At 35.3% G+C, this 19622-nt stretch overlaps 1 protein-coding gene across 2 annotated transcripts in view; it reads right to left on the bottom strand.

Moving 5' to 3' along the window:
• The window catches only part of GRIK4 (glutamate ionotropic receptor kainate type subunit 4), a 670650-nt gene that overhangs the window by 599834 nt on the left and 51194 nt on the right, over positions 1 to 19622 (bottom strand). The window lies entirely within an intron of this gene.

Genomic DNA, 19622 nt, shown 5'->3' with positions numbered 1-19622 from the left:
AGTTTCATACCGTATAAAAATTAATAAGAATGTCATCTCTGCTTACATTATGTAACTGAAAAAAAAAAAAACCTGTTTAAGTACATAGGTTTGCAGGCAGATCCTAGAGCCTTTCCTCAAAATTGACCTTGAGGCATTAACACCTATATTAATAGCTAACATTTATATAGCTTGACATCAAGTTGATGCAGCAGAAGGACTTGAGTTCAAATCCAGCCTCAGACACTTCCTAGCTGTGTGACCTTAAGCAAGCCATCAATTCTGTCTCAGTTCCTCATCTGTAAAGTGAGCTGGAGAAGGAAATGGCAAATCACTCTAGTAGCTATGCCAAGAAAACCCCAAACGAGGTCATGGAGAGTTGGAAGCGACTGAAACGACTCAACAACAAAATGTCCCAAGTACTGTGCTAAGCATTTTATAATCATTATCTCATTTGATCCTCACAACAACCCTAGGAGATAGGTGCTATTATTCTCCCCAGTCTTCATCTTTCTGACTTGTATTAGAGGTAATGTAACAGATTTTGTTACATGTTTAGTGAAATATATTTTTCTATGTTTATCCTGTGACCCTAAATTATTTTCTATTAAATCTATCATAAATGAAGTGAGATTAGTCCAGCATGACCTGTGCTGGATTAAGCTATACTAGTTTTAAGTGATCATTGTTCCTTTAAGTGACCATTGTTCAGATTTTCTTTGAACCATCCTGTAATAATATCTTTTAAAATTGGGCCACAGATTGACAAGATCATTAGACTACAGGTTGAATACTTCACGCAATAAAGTTTGTTTTCTTCCGTTTTTCTCTTCACCCTTCTGAATGAATGAACAAATGAAAGCTGTTCAAAAATAAATGTGATTCCTCAGTAGATAATGCATTTTCTGATACTGTAGGTATTCAAGTAAAGATTGGATGACTACAGTCATAATGGAGAAAGCATTCACTCTTTAGATAACTCTAAATTGATTCTTATGCTTGGAAAGGACTGCAATCATTTTAAGTAGCTGGGTGATCTGGAAAAATCATGAACCTTGCCTAGACCCTGTAATTCCCTCATCATTCCTAGCTTTTGCAGTAATTGACATCATAGAACCTATAAATGGAGTTCTGACATAATAGGACTGAAGAGTATCTACAAAAAAAGCACAATGATTAGATGTCCCATTTCTGAAATTCTGAGACAAAACTTCAGAAAAGATTTCTCACAACCTCACAGCTTTCAATTGATATGCCCACTATGTGCAAGGCACTATGCTAGACAAAATTGAAACAGGCCCTGCCCTCTGGTAGCTTATAATTCTATTGAAGAAATGGAAAAATTGTTGTTTCTCTACCCTGAAAGGGCCTAAAAATCTGGTATGTAGAGTTCTTGAGTGTTAACACTTTAAAAACTATCAGAAGCTTCACAGTAGCCTAAAGTCTCACAGGAAACTGCCCAGTCAGCTGATATCATAGGTATTTTATCTTGCCTGCTTCAAATACAAACTACTGAAACCATTTATGTTCAACCAGACAAGCAAATTCTGACTCACTCTGTCTTCCTGTGAGCACTTTCTTTCCCTATTCCCAGGGGCTGGAAGCAGTGAGGAAATAGCTGCCCAGGATCTGCATAGTCAAAGATCCCACACAAACAACAGTCAGCCCATCTTATTACATCAGCAACAGAGATGAATCAGAGCCATTCCACCTAGCCATCCTTGAATAGTGAGGAGGCCAACAAAACCAGCTAATGCAGCAGACAAGCAAAATACAATCTCATAAGTAGCGTGAAAATTGATTCAAATCAGAGAGAAAGAAACAGAAAATTTGTTTGGAATGTAAGGCCTAAGAAGATGCACTGGCTAGATGCCAGTGTACTGGGAAAACTGACATGTTATATAGGATGAAACTTCTTCAGAAAGAAATTCAACTAAAGAAAGCACCTCTGGGATTCAGCTGGCTTGTACTGTCTCTTTGCTGCCCATCATTACTAGGGAGAGTGCTTCTCTCGGGCTCTGGGTTCTGACAGCTATATGAGGAGGAGGTGAAGGACCTGGAGATGTTTCGTCTAGAGAAGAAAAGGCTTTAGATTTTACATGATAGCTGTCTTGAAGTGTTTGAAGGGCTGTCATATGGAAGAGAAATTTGAATTATTCTGCTTGGCCCCAGAAGGAAGAAATAGGACCAATAGGTAGAATTTAAAACACTTCCCAATTAGAGATGTTATGAAGGGAACCATGATGCCTCAGGAAATAGTGAGCTCACCACAGCAGAAGGGCTTCAAGTAGTAGGGACTAGAGGATGATTTGGGGGGAGATGTTCAAGAAGAGATTATATATATATATATATATATATATATATATATATACATATATATATGTCTTTCTAACTCTGAGAATGAAGCTATGAAAATTTTACCTATCATTCTGATCTTATAAAAAGAGAAAAACTACTGATCTATGAGCCAGATATTGAATTCTACACTTGGCTTTGCAACTAATTAGCTGTACAACCAAAGAAAAGCCAGTGACCTTCTCTGAAACTCAATTTTGTTACTTGTTAAATGAGGTATCAATTCACCATAGACTCTGGATGTCAGGTTTTTTTATCAGGCTGGCATCCAAAATCATTGTAGAATTAATTCCAGTTTTAAAAAATTAAGGATCATTTCACAATAGATAAGCAAACAAATGATAAAGAATAAAGAGTTTTCAAAAGAAACTATATATACTGCTATGTGTATATATATAGGGGGGGAAGAGAGAGTAGATAACATCAATAGATATATATAGAGAGAGTAGATAATATGAATAAACATATACTATATATAAACTATCAATAGCTACTGATGGAATTGTCAAAATCATAAATAATCAAGAAATGCACATTAAAACAAACATAAGGTATTACTTCATACCCATAAAGCTACAAAGATGCTAAAAGATGTAAAACTCATTATTGGAAGGATTATGGAAAGACAGACACAATTATTCATTGCTAGTAGAGCTTTGAATTAGTTCATCTATTTGGAAAAATAATTTGGAATTATGTAAAAAAGTGATTAAATTGTTCATATCCTTCAACCCAGAGATTCTACCTCTGGGACTAAATCCCAAGAAAGATACTGACTGCAAGAAAAGGCCCACACTCCACAGCATCATTACTTATGATAAAAAATGGAAGCAAAATATGATCCCAGTTATTGAGAGAATGGCTGAGCAAATTATGGTTTATGAATGTAATCAAAATTACTGCACTATAAGGAGTAACAAATACAAAAAATTCAGAGGAAATTGGGAAGACTTGTATGGAGTGACCCAGGGTAAAGAAAACAGAACCAAGAGAATAACAAAATAAATGACTTTGATCATGTAAATAAAGTCTACATCTAGAGACTACAAAAAATGGCCAGTTATAACAGTCAAGGTTGGTAGCATACTGTTAGAACTAACAGACATATCCTTCCTTTCTGTTAATAAACTATTGTTTACAGAGAATGTAAAGGAGTGGGGGTGGCAAATTAGGAAAGTGTCTTTGTTTGGGTTATATCAAAACAAAATATAGCAATACACTTAACCAAAAAGAAACAAAAAAAGAAGGCAGGGGACTAGGAGTTTTTCCCATTAAGAACTGGAAAATAAAATGAGGTGGTAATGTAAATTATCTCTTTTTCAGCTCTAACTTTCTAAGGTGTTATGAATTTGATTGATCCAACTTTTTCTAGAAAGGCAATTTCATTCTGGAGATTAATTCATTCATGGGGGTATTTAGAGTTGGAAGAAACCAAGATTGGAATCCTGGTTCTAATACCGTCTAACTATGTGACCATGATCTTTAACTTCCTGGAACCTCAATTTACTTGTCTACAAAACAAGAGTAATAACAAACTTAGTACCTATTTCTCAGATTCAATGTAAGACCAAAATGAAAAGATGCATATTAGGGCATTATATAACTCAACATATTATTTTTAAAAAATCATTTCATAAGCATTTAATAAGCACTAGCTATGTTCCAAGCAATATGCTAAGTACTGGGGATATAGAAAAGAGGCAAAGGAGAGCCTCTTCCCTAAAAGAATTCACAATCTGATAGAAGAGATAACAAGTGAACAAATATGTATTAACAAGCTATGTACAGGGTAAAGAGGAAATAATAGGGAAGCCACTGGACTTAAAAGTGAGTGGAAAGGTTTCCTGTAGGTGATGGGATTTTAGTTGAAATTTAAAGGAAGCCAGAGAGGCCAGAAAGCAAAGATGATAAGGGAGATATGAAAGATAGTCAGAGAAAATGTCTAGAACTAAGAAACTGGATGTCAGAAAGCTAATGATACTAGATCAAAGAGTATGGTAAGTAGTAAGGTATAAGACTGTTGGGAAGATAGGGGTTTATGAAGGTTATGAGGGCTGTGAATGCAAAACAGAATTTTTCTACTTGATTGTGGAGGTGATAGAAAGCCACTGATGTTTATTGAGTAGCAGGGTGACATAGCTGGACCTGCACTTTAAGATGCTGACCTGGATGGCTTAATGGAGGGAATGAGAAGAGACTTGATGTAGCCAGACCCACCAGCAGCTATTGTAATCATCCATGCATGAGATGATATGAAGGTCTGCTCTAGAACTGAGGCAATATCAGAGAAGAGAAGAGGCATATTCAGGAGATGTTGCAAAAATGAAATCAACAGTCTTAGCAACAGAAAAGATATGAGAAGTGATAGATAATAAAGAATAAAGGATAACACCTAGGTTGCAATCCTGAAGGACAGGAAGGGTGGTAGAAAGATAATGGGCTCATTTGGGATTAAATAAAAATATATGTGTATATTCTGTGTATTTATACTCTATTTCTTCTTTATATGTATACATATATTGTTTGTATGTATGTGTATGAGAGAAAGAGAGAGAGAGAGAGAGAGAGAGAGAGAGAGAGAGAGAGAGAGAGAGAATAAATATGAATTAGTGATGTCTATTGGGCAGCCAGTTTAAGAAGTCTGAAAGGTAGTTGCAGATGTGTCCCAGCAGAGAAGATGGGATAGAATAAGTGGATTTAAAAATCAGCATCATAAAGTTGGCATTTAAATTCATGGGAGTTGATGAGATGACAAAGTGATGAAATAATATAGAGACAAAGAGAAGAGTCTAGAACATAAATCTGTGGAACACCTATAGTTAGGGGGCACGATCCAAATGAAGATTCAGCGAAGTAGACTGATAAAGAGTGATCTAGGAAAGAGGATAAAAGATTAGAGATAACAACTCAGCTGAACTATTCCAACATTCCCTTCCAAACATTATTAGAATAATACCTCAAGTCAAATTCTGGAATGCCAAGCCAACAAAAGGTCAGGGCAAGACAGTTTTCCAACCCAAGACAACTTAGAAGGTTGGAAGGAAAGGTCTGTGACAACAGGGCAGAGGCTGGACTAAAGCAACACTAGTGGTGAACCTTGGAGGCAGCTACAATAATGGCAGCAACAGTTTTGGGAGCTTTCAAACCTAAGGATAATAATAAGAGGGTCAGGCAACTAGTCAGAAAGAGAATACAGAGAATTGACATGAGGACCCTGTTGCATTACCCATATACAGTTTTGGGTCACAATTCCAAGGCAGATAAGATTTCTCTGGGGTTCTCTCACAAGAGAGAAGGACCCTGGTGTCAATTCCGAGACAGAAAGGAGCACTATTACTGTGTTATTGCCTTCCTGGTTAAAGAGCAGGATACAAACCAGGAAATCGATGACCATACCTCTCTTTGGATCAATACCACCTTGGAAGCAATGAAAACTTAAAAACATATTCCCCCATCTCACCCCTGAACAAGTTCTGAAAACAATAGCACAAAAAACTTGAAATTTCAGATAGTGTTCTCTCCACTCTGGGAGCAGAGCCTAACTTTAACATAAAAATGAAAGTAAAGAAATAGATTGTAAAATAGAGCAAATAACTGTGATAAAATATAACCTAATCATAAAAAATTACTATGGTGACAGGGAAGATCAAGACGCAAACTCAGATGAAGACAATGTCAAAATAGCTACAAGCAAAGCTTCAAAGAAAAAATATGTGAATTGGACACAAGCCAAATAAGAGAAGGAGAAAGAAAATTGGGGAAAGAAATGAGAAAGATGCAAGAAAATTATGAGGATAGTTTCAACAGCTTAGAAAAAGAGGCAGCAAAAAAGTGAAGAAAATACCTTAAAAACAGATTTAATAAAAAAGAAAAAGAACACAAAAATTCAGCAAAGAGAAAAACTCCTTAAAAAGCAAAATTGGCTGATTGGAGAAGGATATTCAAAAACTCTCCAAAGAAAATCATTCTTTAAAAATTAGAATTGAACAAGTAGCAACTAATGACATGAGATATAAAGAAATAATAAAGTCAAAAGAATAAAAATAGGTGAAAATATTAAATATTTCATTAGAAAAACAACTGACCTGGAAAAAACAGATCAAATAGACATAATTTAAAAAGCTAACATCAAGAAAAAAGGATATACATCATATTTTACGAAATTATAAAGGAAAATCTCCCCAATAACTTAGATCAAAATGATAAAATAAAAATGGAAAAAATCTTCTGACTACCTCCTGAAAGAGATCTCAAAATAAAAACTCCTGGGGATATTATTGCCAAGTTCCAGAATTCCCAGGTCAAGGAGAAAATATTGAATGTAGCAAGAAATAACAATTAAAGTATCATGGGGCCACAATCAGAATCATGCAAGATTTCGCAGTTCTCATGTTGAAGGATTAGAATTTTTGAAATATGATATTCTAGAAAACAAAGGAGCTACGATTACAACCAAGAATAACCAATCCAGAAAAACTGAGTATAACTTTTCAAGGGAAAATGGAAGTTTGGCAAAATAGAGAAATTTTGAACATTCCTAATGAAAAGAGCAGAGATGAATAGAAAATATGACATTCATACACAACTCAAAAGATGTACAAAAAGGTAAACATGAAAGAGAAATGATAAGTGACTTAATATTAACACAGTTAAATTGTTAACATTCCTGTAAGAAATGATGATACTTAATAACTTTTAAGACATAACTTTTATTAGGACAGTTAGAAGGAATATGCATAAAAAGAAGGTATGGATATGCATAAATTATAATAGGATAATTAAAAAAAATTAAATAAGGGATGAGGAAGAAGAAGGAACTGGGAGAAGAGGAAAGGGAAAAGAAAACTGAAAAAAATTATCTTACATATAAGTCCCAAATGGTATAGCATCCAAATTATTAAAGAAAAAAGTTAAATGACTTCCAGGAGGAAATAAATTGTAAAACCACACTAGTGTTATCCCCTTTAGAGGGGGATAAATCTAATCATAAAATAAAAAAGAAAGGTGTTAAGGAGATGAATAAATTTTTTAAGTCTTAGATATGATATACCTCTGGAGAAAAGTGAATGAGAATAGAAAGTAGTATATTGTTTTCTCAGATGTACATGGAAACTTCACACACAAAAAACCTGTGTAAGGACATAAAAGCATCACAAATGTAAAAAGGTAGAAACATTAAATGTATCCTTTTCGGACCATAATGCTATGAAAATTACATTCTATAAAGAGCTATGGAAACAGATTAAAAATTAATTGGAAACTAAGTAACTTAATATTTAAGAATGATTGGGTCAAAGAACAAATCATAGAAACAAGCAATAATTTCATTAAAGATAATGACAATGATGAGGTAACATACCAAAATAAGTGAGATGTAGCAAAAGCAGTATTTGGGAGAAATTTATCTCTCTCAATGCTTGGATCAGTAAAAGAGAGAAAGAGAAGATCAATGAATTGACCATGCAATTAAAAAAAAAACCTAGAGAAAGAATAAATTTTAAATCCCCAACTAAACACCAAAGTGAATATCCTGAAAATCCAAGGATAAATTAATAAAATTGAAAGCAAAAAATCACTGGACTAATAAATAAAACTAAAAACTGGTTTCATGGAAAAAAACAATGAAATAGATGAACCATTGGTTAATTTGTTTTTAAAAAGAAAAAAACCAAATTACCAGCATCAAAAATGAAAAGAGTAAATGTACCACCAAATGGAGATGAAATTAAAGCAATTATTAGCAGCTATTTTATCCAATTTTGCCAGTAACAATTTAAGTACAAATGACAATGCAGATGAAGATATTTATAAAAATACAAATTGCCAGATTAACAGAAGAGAATAGAATGTTTAAATAATTTTATCTTAGAAATTGAACAAACCATCAGTCCCTAAGAAAAAAAAAATTCCCAAGATCAGGTGGTTTCACAAGTGAATTCTACCAACATCTAAGGGACAATTAATTTCAGTAGTAGATAAACTATTTGAGAAAATAGGCAAAAAATTTGTTCTATTAAATTCTTTTTATGACACAGATACTATTCTGATACCTAAACCAAGAAGAACAAAACCAGAGAAAGAAAATTATAGATCAATTTCCCTAATGAATATCAAGGTAAAAAAAAAATTAAACAAAATACTAGCAAAGAGATTACAACAATATGTCACAAAGGTCTTATGCTATGACCAGGTGGGATTTATCCTAGGAATGAAGAGTTAATTTACTATTAGGAAAACTATCAACATAATTAACCATATCAATAACAAAAATGACAAAATCATATGATTGTATCAATAGATACGGAAAACATAACAAAATACAAGACTCATTCTTATTAAAAAAACAAAGCACTAGAAAGCATAAGAATAGATGAAGCTTTCCTTAATATAATAAATGGTGTCACTTATCATCTAGCACTAGCAAGCATTACCTGTAATTGGGATAAGTTTAAAAACTTCCAAATGAGACCAGAGGTAAAGCAAGGATGTCCCTTATCATCATTATTTTTAAATATTTTACTATAAGATGATAGCTATAGCAAAAAGACAAGAAAAAAAAAAGAAATTAGAAGAGGCAATAAGGAAACAAAATTATCCTCTTTGAAAACAGTATGTTACTATACTTCCCTAGGAAATCAACTAAAGAACTAGCTGAAAGAATTCACGACTTTACCAAAGTTGCAAGACACAAAATAAACCCCGTAGAGATTGTCAGCATTTCTATATGTTGACAACAAAATCCATCAGGAAGAGATAGAAAGAGATATTCCAAAAAATATAAAATATTTGGGAGTCTATCTGCCAAAAACAAACTAATTATCAATTGGGAAATGGCTGACATGTTGTAGATTATGATTGTGATGGAATAAGATGCTATAAGAAATCATAAGCAGGATGGTTTCAACAAAATCTGGGAAGACTTATATAAAGTGATCCAAACTAAAATGAGCTGAACCAGGAAGACCGGCACCATTGTTAGGATGATCATCTGTTCTAATCCAAGACAAATGCAAAGAACTTTTAATGAAAAATTTTATTCATCTCTGGAGAGAAATCCGATAGAATTTGAAGTCTGAGTGTAGATTAAAGGATTTTTTCTCATTCTTGATTGGTTTTTTTTTGCTTTTATTTTTTGCAACATGGCTTTTATGGAATATATTTTTCATGATTTTGCATGTAACTTGATGTTATATTTCTTTTCTTCTCAATGGGTTGAGGAGTTTGAGGAGAAAGGGAAACAACTGGTAACTCAATTCTTTATAAATGTAAATTAAAAATAAATAACAAATTTATTTATATAGATAGAAACAAAACCAGAAGAAATTAATATTCCAAAAAACCTAGAGAAAAAAAGGGATTTCAATCATAGTAAAAGCTACAGAGTGATCAGGAAAAATTATGATGGAATGCCTGAAGTTAAAGAAAAGGTTGCTCATTTTTTGCACCAGGGGTTCTTCATATGCTACTTGGATGATCAAACTGGCCAGTACAGGAAATGAAAGTTGTCTTGTGTTGGCACTAAGTTGATCTGTCAGCCTCTAAAACTGCCTTCCTTCAGGGAACATTCAAGTATGGAGTGGAAGATATAGGTCAGAGAAAGGTTTCATTCCTCTTCCAATTTCAAGATCGTTCAAATTCTTGGAAAAAAAATTATATACCTAATGTCTTTATTTCCTCACTAACCAATCCTACTTAGCCTCTTATAATGTATACACAAGATCTCTATCTCTCCTACCCCCCATTCCAAAGCAATTCTTTTTCACAGACTTGAATGGAGTTACTCTCACTTGAAGGACCTGCTGGTGCCAGAATTATCTGTAGTGTGAGCAGTACTGTGCCAGCTATGGAGAGAGAACAAGCTTTAGAAAAAATGTAATTCATGACCTCATGGAGTTTATAGTCTAGTAAGCAGATAAAACAAATACAGAGAGTTACACTTTGGTATTTGGATGGATCTATGACAACATGACCTGTGACCCTTTGACAACCTGATCATAACCTATCCATGAATTCTCTTCCTCTTCAATTCTTGTCCAATTCCTCCAATAGGATCCTGCAGAGGGGATCCACTCCATATGCTAATGACCTTCATCTGGGTCCTTCATGCATTTTATGAATATCAAGCAATGCTCATACTGTCCATTCTTAATCCCTCACTTTCATTTTTTGAAAGACCTATCTTATTTTCCAAATTATTCAGCTCCTGGATAATATTCCTTATATCATTTCTTGACCATCAGAGAAAATTCACTTCATTTCCACTTTTCTGCTCACCATGTGTCTCTCCATTGCATTCTGGGATATTTGCAATTTTATTAGGGAGAGAAGACACAAAATATGGCTCAGACATTTATTAGCTGTATGATTCTTAACCCTATTTGTCCCAATTCATTTTCTGTAAAATATGCTGGAGAAAAAATGGCAAACTACTCCAGTATTTTTACTAAGAAAACCCCAATGGGATCACAAAGAATCAGACATGATTTAAATGACTTATCAACAAACACAGCATAATAAAAAGTTGCAAAATAAAGGGATTTGTGCAGTTGGCTGGGGGAGATGCTATTATTATCAGGAGAAATCAGAGGGGCTTCATGGAGATGGTAGCATTTGAACAGAACTTTAAAGATGAACAGGAATTCACCAAGTGAGGAAGAGGATGGAGAAATTCTACATTATATCCACCTAAGAATATACATATTATAAGAGAATGTTAATGAGCACGTTTATGAATTATGTTTAACTTTAACAATTTACATTTATATAGTTCTTTAAGGACCAAGAAGTATTTTGTATATGTGATTTCATTTGATCCTCAAAGCAACCTTGTGATGTAAGGTGCAATTTTATCTCCATCTCTTTTATAGATGGAGAAACTGATGTTAAAAGTTAAATGACCAGAGCCACATATCCAGTAACTATCTGAAATATGATTCAAACTCAGGTCTAACTCCAAAACAAGTTTAATGCTCTATTCACTTTAAAACTCAGCTTCCCTAGTTTTCTCTGCCTGTTTTTCTAAGAAAAGGATTCTGCCTTCATCAAAGCTATTAATACTGGAAAAGGTATTATTTGAGCCTGGTTCCCTGGTGAGAAATGTAGGACTCTGACATCTAAACATGCTTTCATTTACCAAAGCTATATAATCAAGGCGGAGACCTCTACTTAAACTATTAGCTTTGGCACACAGCTCATGAAATCCATTCACAAATTTGTTAACTGTTCTTCCTCACTACTTGGCAATCTCTGTGCACATATGTATGTACCTATATCCATTTTCCATTCCTAGTCTCTCTCATGGTATGTGTTCTTATTTCTAAGAAAAATACCCCAAAGGGTTCTCAAGAGAACAGCAATAAAGTGTGAGCTCCAACATGTATGTGGAACACATATCTCTTTGTTTTCCATAAGAATATCTCTATTTGTTTCCTGCCCTAGGAGTAATAGGTAGGATTCCCCAGGCAATATGAAGGTTGCCCTATTGATGAATCCTGGAAATCTCATCTATGCACATTACTCTGCCTCCTCTTCACTTGCATTAAAAGGCAACAAAACAGCATGTTAATAAGCTTGGTGACTTTTTTTTGCTTTAAGCTTTCCATGTTGAAAAAACTTTTATGAATAGATGTCAAGAACTGAGACATTTCACACTGAGCTTCCCCTCTCTAAATGTGACTTTGCTTCCTTCCACCTCTCCCAGTCCCTCACTCCCACTGAATTTAGTCTTTTCTCTCATTATGACTGAAATTTCCTCTATTCATCTTGATTTTCTTAATATACATGTATCTGGCTTGCTTGCCTCTCTAAGTCAGTCTGGAACCCAATCAGAGCGACTTCAGCATTGTACTTGAGAGCATCCTAGAACTCTTTTCCCTTGACTTTCTTCTAGACTTGACTAGCCAATTCTCAACCCTGGGCTGTCCACTACCTTCTATTTCTCATCACTGGCATTTTTCAAGGAAAGACTGTTGACATGGTGTTATGTTTAACAATGAGAATAATTGTCCTCCAGCTCTCACTTATTTTTAGGGCTTAGAAAGTGTCATTTAATTTGTGTGAGTCATTTAATCTCTTGGTAGTTTGGATTTCTAAGAATTTCATGGTATATAAAACACTTTCCTCACAATCACACTGTGAAAAAAAGGATTATATAAGGATTATTGTTCCCATTTTAGAGATGAAAAAAACTCAGGGTTAGGTTAAGTGACTTGCCCAAAGTCTCATAACTAGTGAAGGCTTAAGTCCAAGTCCTCTGACTATAGATCCAAGCTCTTTCCAATGTTCTTTCCCTATTCATAAGGAAGATCTAGATGGGAGAGTAGATGGATCCATGAAAATACAACACTAAGAAAGAATACCTGAGGCTCACATATATATATAACTTAGAGATTGATGATGGCTCAATAGCATCATTTTCACATTACATTTTACATGAGCAAGAGTACATGTGTGTAGACATGGGAAAATATGCATATGAACAAGGGTTCTTTTATCTATACATCCACGATGGAAGGAAATACTTGTTGATGTGTAATTGCTTCAATAGCATCCAACTCTTTGTGACCCATTTGGGGTTTTATTAGCAAAGATACTGGAATGTTTTTTTTTTCATTTTCTTCTCTAGCTCATTTTATAGATGAGAAAACTGAATCAGAGTTAAGTGACTTGCCTGGGGATCACACAACTAGTGTTCTGAGGCAGATCTTTCTGACTCCAAGCCTGTTGTTCTATCCACTCAACTGCCCTAAACATTTTTAAGCATCTACTATATTACTGGAACTATAATAAATATTTTACAGATTTAATCCTCATGATAACTCTACAACATGGTGCTGCTATTATTCCTTTTTTTGAACTGAGGAAAATTGAGGCAAATAGAGATTATATGAGTAGTAAAAGACAAGGCTGGACAAGGAGGTTCAAGCTGAAATATTGAGGGCCTTAGATGTTAGGGTAAGGAGTTCATATTTTATAGTAGAGAAAAAAGCTCAGTGGTTTCTGAAGGTTTTGACTAAAAGAGCATAGTGATCAAAACACTTTAGAAAGAATATAAAGGAATGTTAGCAGAGAGGAAAGAATGGAGGCAGGAATATCACTTAGGAGGCCATTACAATTGTCCCAGTGGTGTCAAACTCAAATAAAAATTAGGACAACTAAAGCACACATAAAGATCCTTGTGGGCTGCATACTGACTTAATTATAAAATAAAATATTATCTATGTTTTATTGTATTCTTATGTATCTTGTTATGTTTCCCAAATACATTTTTCCATCCAATTTTATTTTGTTTTCAATTTCAGATTCTTTTTTTCACCCCACCACCTCGCCCACCCATTGAGAAAAATCCATTATAAATACAAAGTCGTGCAAAACAAATTTCCATGTTAGCTATATTCCAAAAAAAGAAAAGACAAAGAAAGAAAGACAGGCAAAGGAAAAGGAGAAGGAAGAAAAGACAGATGAAGGGAAAGAAAATATGCTTTAATCTGCATTTTGAGTCCATCAATTCTTTATCTGAAGAGAAATAGTTTTTCTCATCATGAGTTCTTTGGAACTATGATGAGTAATCTGGTTTAAGCCATATTTGGAAGTGTAATGGGTTGCATGGGGCCCCTGGGTTGTATGTTTGACATTTCTAATCTAGGTAAGAATACATGAAGACCTACACTAGAATGATTAAAGCAGAAAGGGAAAGAAAGGACAGATATTACAGATATAAATAAAAAAAACTTGGCAAATGATTGAATGTAAAGAAGGAAAAGTAAAAACACGGTAGTAGAATTTTAATGATTATGAAATCATCAAAAGAAAGAGGAAGTTGAGGAAGAACAGGGTTTAGCAGGGGAAAATATGGAATTTATTTTGAGGTGCTAGCAGGATTTACAAGTAGAGATATTCAACAAGTGGTATATTAAGAGATATTTAATTAATTAAATATCTCTAATATAGATATATAGATACAGGAATCAACTACATAGTATTAATCCCTGAAATAAATGAAATAATTAAGGGAGGCATGAGAGTCAAGGACAAAAGCTTGAGAAATATCTGCAATTAAGGGCCAGAAGGTTGATGAGGAGATAACTGAGGACAGAGAAAAGGGAAACTCTGAGAGGTAGGGGAAAAAAATAAATGTTCAGTGTCACCAAAATCAAAGCAGGAGAAATTATTCAGAAAAGGAGATGATCAGGGAAGATAAATACTGCAAAGAAATCAACAGGGATGAAAGCTGCAAAGGAGCCATTGATGGAAGGTTTGATGACTTAGGAAGTCATTGGGGGACATTTGAGAGAGTAGTTACAAGGTAGTGCTTGAGACAAAACTCAAAATGCACAGCGTTGAAGTTAGTGGGGAATAAGGGCAGGCAAAAAGTGCAGTGGATGAATTTTCCAGGATGACAGCAGAAAAAAGGAGAATGAGAAACAACATGGTGGCCATGTCAGAAAAAACGTCTTATCCTTCATCCCTTTGTCACCTCATAGCCAGCCTTCTGAAGCTATGATTAGTTACTATGTGGATCAGAGGCATTGATCAGAATAGCATGAGGCAGTAGCGGGATCAAAAGAAGGTTGTAGTTTGGATTTTTGTTAGTTGGTGAAAGCATGGCTAGATAATAATTTGTATGCCTAAGACCTGGAGTTTTTAGTAGACTGCAAGAGCAATGTGAATCAATTGTGTGAAGTGTCAACTACAAAAGCTAATATGATCCTAGAGTGCACAAACTGAGATGATCATAATGTCCAGAGTGAGAGAAGTGATGATCCCACTATACCGAACACATCCAGATATTTTTTTTGAAATACTTTATTTTTCTCCAATTATTTGTTAAAACAATTTTAAACATTTGTGTTTTTTTTTTAGTTTTGTGTTCCAAATTCTCTCTCTCCCCTCCCTCCTTCCTGAGACATTAAGCAATATGATATAGGTTATAAATGTGCAATCGTGTAAATCATTTCCATATTAGTCATTTTGTAAAAGAAGACCCAAAGAAAGAAAGAGAAAGAAAGAGGGAGAGAGACAGAGAAAAAATAATATGCTTCAGTCACATCATAATATTATATGCAGTTCTGGGTATTAGATTTTAGAAAGAACATGAATAAATGATTTAGCTTTGAGTCAGAAAGACATAGTTTCAAGCCCTGCCTCTCTCTATACATTCTCTGCAAAAGTCACATCTTTCAATACGCTAGGCATCTAATAATTTGCAGAAAAATTGCTAATCTGCACTGGTAGAGGGAGTTTTCTCACTTGGAATTCCCTATACAATAAAATCATGTTAAAAACAACAACACTACTATGTATACCAAAGATGAACAAGATAAGGGGGTTCGAGGAAAGGGGTTCCAGATATTAGCATGTAAAAGATTTGGGGGAGACATGAAAGCTGTATTTCAGGTATATGAAGGTCTGTCACGTGTAAGAGAATTTAGACTCGTCCTACTTGCTAGATGGCAGAATGACAAGCAATAGCTAGATGTTCTAGAAAAATGGAATGCCATGGAAATCAAATTTCCATAATGATGTGAGTTGGAAACAAAGTGAATTGGTCTGCCTGGAGATTGTGCCCCCCACAGGAAATTTTCAAGTAAAATTGTTGAGGATTGTTGAGGGCAGCTAGATGGCACAGTAAATAGAGTACTGGCCCTGAAGTCAGGAGGACCTATGTTCAAATCCTGCCTCAGATACTTAACACTCAATATCTGTGTGATCCTAGGCAAGTCACAACCCCAATTACCTCAAAAAGCAAACAAAAATGGATTAGATGCTGTAAAGGATATTTTTGCTCAGGTCAGCTAGGATTATATGGCTTCTGAATTTCCTCCTTATCATAGCATCATAGATTTAGAGGCAGAAGAAACCATACTGGTCAATCCTTCCCCGACTCCATCTCCACTATTGTACAGATAAGGAAACTAAGCACTGGAAAGGATAAGTTGTTAATACACAGTAGTGATAGTAGTGTTAGTAGTGGTGGTGGTGGTGGTAGTAGTAGTAGTAGTAGTACTACTATTAGTAGTAGTAGTGATGAGGTCCTGAATTGATCCTGATTAGGTCCTGATTAGTAGTAGTAGTAGTAGTAGTAGTAGTAGTAGTAGTAGTAGTAGTAGTAGTAGTAGTAGTAGTAGTAGTAGTGATGAGGTCCTGAAAAGTGTTTTGGACCAAGAGAAACTAAAGAATTAATCCCTGAAACAAGCAGGCAGAAAGCTCTTATAGAGATGAGTTTAGTGTGGTTCCACCCTCTGGGGAGATCATCCAATCTGAAATCCAAGTTATGTCAGACCCCTGAGACCCACTCGCTCTAGAGATCTCACCTAGCCATGTCCTGCCAGAAATCCCAGTCATGTCCCTGAGGTTAAGTTTTCCCTATAAAATTTACTTATAGACTATTCCCATAAAGAACAACAACAACATCTAACATTTTATATAGTACTTATAACATTCCAGGCACTGTACTTTAAAATTATTATCTTTTGATCTGACAGCAATCCTCTGAGTTAAGTGCTATTATCTCAATTTTACAGATAAAGAAACCAAGGCAAAAAGAAATTAAGTGATTTTCCAGAGTCAGAGAGTTAGTAAACATCTAAGGTCAAATTTGAAGTCAAGCCTTACTGATTCTGGATTCCATTCTCAATCTCTTGGACAATGATGATCTGAGATTCTATGGCAGGTGAGCATGTTGTGAACTAAGGGGAAGGAGCCTCCTGAGATGAGATTGGCTCTCGCTGCCTATGGGAACTAGCTGGGACTTCACACATGTTCTCTCACTTTTTCCTCCTGAGGCAATTAGGGTTAAGTGACTTGTCCATGGTCACAGAGCTAGGAAGTATTAAGTGTCTGAGGCTAGATTTGAACTCAGATCCTCTTAATTTCAGGGTCAGTGCTCTATCCACTGCACCATCTAGCTACACCATTTCCTTTTCTCTACCTATAAATTGGGATGACATCACTGGAACAGGACCTGGGAAAACTGGTGTATTGATCTTCAGGGAGTAGACAGATGGGTGAACAGATGTGTAAATGGACCATTCTACCCAAAAATCTGAGCTGTGAGTTATTGACTATTGCAGACCACAAAGAGTTTAAATTGAAGACCACTCAAAAAACAATGGAGAAGTACATGTGAAGGCAGTGTACAAAATATGACCAACCAAAAATTTAATGGGAAAAATTATATAAAGAAAGATGTTAGAGAAATGTATGACCAGAAAAAAGAAAAGCCAGTCATGAGCAAGAGTATGTAATAATTAGTGGATAGCAAATAAACCTAAGATCCAGAGAATGTAGAGGATGGGGAAGAAGCAAAGCAGAATGAAATGAGCATTTCTCTATATGCCAATTATGTGCTAGCCACTGTGGTAAGTGCTTTTTACAAATGATATTTCATTCCTACCAATTGGGGAATGACTGAATATGTTATGGTATATGAAAGTAATGGAATATTATTGTTCTATAAAAAATAATGAACAAGCTGATTTTTAAAAAGCCTGGAAAGATTTAGATGAACTGATGCTGAGCAAAACAAATAGAACCAGGAATACATTGTACACAGTAACAGCAAGATTGTGTGATGATCAATCATGAAAAACTTGGTCTTTGTCAGCAGTTCAGTGATCCAAGGCAATCTCAATAAACTTGGGATAGAAAATTCCATCTGCATCTAGAGAGAGAACTATGGGAAATGAATGAAAATGCCATATTCACTTTTTCCCCCCTTTTTCTTCAGTTTTTTTTTCTCATGGTTTTTCCCTTTTGTTCTGATTTTTCTCTTCTAATATGTTTCATAAAGAAATATATATTTAAAAAATCAATGTACTTATGACTAGAAAAAAGAAAACAATAAAATACTACTATTAATAAAAATGTTATCTCATTTGATCCTCATAACAATCCTACAAGATTGGGGTTATTGTTATCTTCATTTTGTAGTTGAGGAAACTGAAATTAAGTAACTTACCCAATGTCACATAGCTAGTAAATCTGAGGCTAGATTTAACCCCAAGTCTTAACTTCCAGCATTCTGTTCTCTAAGCCACCACTTGCCACTAGAATCAGAAGTCTCATCTGGAATCTCACAGTCCATCTACTCCTACCTCTCCTTTTGCAGATAAAGAAACTGAGACCCAAGGAAGCTGAAGGGACCCTCCCCCATGTCACATAACTAGTAAATATCAGAAGCAGGATTTGAAAGATGACAGACCCCCTCAAATAAATGTGAAGAGGGGCTCTTGCAGAGGATTCACAACAGAGCAGGAACAAGTCACAGAAAATGACAGGGCATTCTGTCATGGTGGAATAGGATCTGCATCATTGGAGAGAATAGCCACATCGACAAAATCATGGATCCAGCAAAGCATAAAAAATCAACCTGCCCTGAATGACATTCCCAGAGCAAACCAGGGAAGTTCATTGTGAGGCTAGGTCAGTAGACAGAATTCTGGGCTCAGTCCATGGCTTCTCTTTCCCCTGGAAGGATACAGACTACCAGCTGCCCCTAGCTACTAGACTTACTGCTCTCCTCTCAGAGCCTCTTCTGCTACCTCCCAAGTCTCTCTATAAAGTCCTTTGCATAGTCAGCCATTCAAACTGACAAGACAACCCAGCCCAGTGCTATCAGATGAATGCCCAAAAAGGAAAAAAACCACCTTAAATTCCTAAGGCATGAGGCACCAAACTGGCTTTGTACTAATTTCCTAGGATTCAGGCACCTTCCCCCTTAAAATCTCTCATTAAAGAATGAATGAAGAGAATGTACGTGAGCAGGAAAGGAAGTTAAGAGTAATGGCAGAATTACTCCAGAAAACAAAAGAAGCTCATTATGAAGCAATGAAAATAAAACTGGAGGAGAGACTTGGCAACTAGAGAAGAAGAAAAACAACAGAGGACAACTAAACTATTTAAGCAAGTCTAAGACTAAAACTCTGAAGGAGAATGGATTAAATCAAATTCCTGACAGGCAATCAATGGACACTCAATTAACAGTTACAATATTACTAATTTACACAGAATGCCTAAGCAATACAAGTATTTTCTTTCCCCCACTGAAGCAGTCCTGATGCAATTGTTCCTCTATGCTCAGACATTCGGCCTCAGATCCATCCCAGTCAATGCCTAAATGTCTGTTCACAGGTAGCACACTTCAAAAGAGCAAAAAGGATGGGCAAGCCCACTTTAAACAGAAGGGGGAGGGGCACAGGTCACAAGACCCCATCAGATCAATACTGCAGACCTGGCCTTATCACTTCACATAGGACAAAGGAGAATTCCATGGGGAGAGGGCATAATGG

The sequence above is a fragment of the Sarcophilus harrisii genome, chromosome 3 (genome assembly GCF_902635505.1).
Source record: "Sarcophilus harrisii chromosome 3, mSarHar1.11, whole genome shotgun sequence".
Taxonomy (NCBI): domain Eukaryota; kingdom Metazoa; phylum Chordata; class Mammalia; order Dasyuromorphia; family Dasyuridae; genus Sarcophilus; species Sarcophilus harrisii.
This window is presented reverse-complemented; position numbering and strand designations above follow the sequence as displayed.